Raw genomic sequence first — 1,148 nt, 5'->3', positions numbered from 1 at the left:
ATTGATTTGTGCAATCAAAATTCGGTCGACCAGGGGAGAGGTTTGTAAGCTTTGTTTTTCAATTGCGCAAGCCACCGAGAATAAATGCGTATTTCTTTCTTTCTATCTTGTATTAGACCGTCTCCCCTAAATGTGTTAAGAAATATGAAAAACATGAGCCAAACTTTCAATAAAGAACAAAAGCGTTCGTTATTTTGACAATCGTGTGTAATCTTTTACCTATCGTGAAAGAAACTGATTTTTCAAAAAAATCACTAAATGTGAATTTGAACAAGTTTTACATTTTAGGAACGTAAGATTATACCCAATTACTTTAAGCACAAATAAAGTAAATATAGTAGATTCGTTTTGATTTTGTTTTCAAAGGGCACTCCACATTGTATGTCAAGGTAACCTACATTTTATCACGAGTGTACCTTGAACAAATAAAAACCACTTTGTTATGTAGTTAAACATGAACCCAAAAGACTTTTTTCTGTCAATGGATTTGGATTATTTCCTGTACAAGTTGAAACAAGTCAAGCGTCTGTTTGTTTTCAGCCTTGTTGGAAAGATACCAAAGTCTTTATAGTGTGTGTGTGTGTGTGTGTGTGTGTGTGTGTGTGTGTGTGTGTGTGTGTGTGTGTGTGTGTGTGTGTGTGTGTGTGTGTGTGTGTGTGTGTGTGTGTGTGTGAGATTTGCGATAGAAACAACTTCTCTGTGTGCGGGGGCTGGAGGTAGGCTGCATTATGTTTCATCTCGGTCTCTTTTCTCAGTCGCAATCAATTGACTGCGGTCAATTTTAATATATATGCGAAGGCAGAGACACAATCCTACATTTTCCCACCGTCATTCGCATTCGATTCCTGCGGTAAGATCGTAAGTACTGTTTTTTTTTTAGTGTACTATCACATCAGTGTGTGTGTGTGTGTGTGTGTGTGTGTGTGTGTGTGTGTGTGTGTGTGTGTGTGTGTGTGTGTGTGTGTGTGTGTGTGTGTGTGTGTGTGTGTGTGTGTGTAGATGATATCCAACTACGTATTTCATGTTCATATAAATGTTTTAGATGATGTCATATCCACCCGTTAAAAAAAAACCCATTGTGTTCAATCTCATTCGTAAGTACTGTGGTTTTTTTTTTTAGTGTACTATCACATCAGTGTGTGTGTGTG

Source organism: Littorina saxatilis, linkage group LG15 (genome assembly GCF_037325665.1).
Source record: "Littorina saxatilis isolate snail1 linkage group LG15, US_GU_Lsax_2.0, whole genome shotgun sequence".
Lineage (NCBI taxonomy): Eukaryota > Metazoa > Mollusca > Gastropoda > Littorinimorpha > Littorinidae > Littorina > Littorina saxatilis.
The sequence above is the reverse complement of the archived record's forward strand: the minus strand, read 5'-3'. Positions refer to the sequence as shown.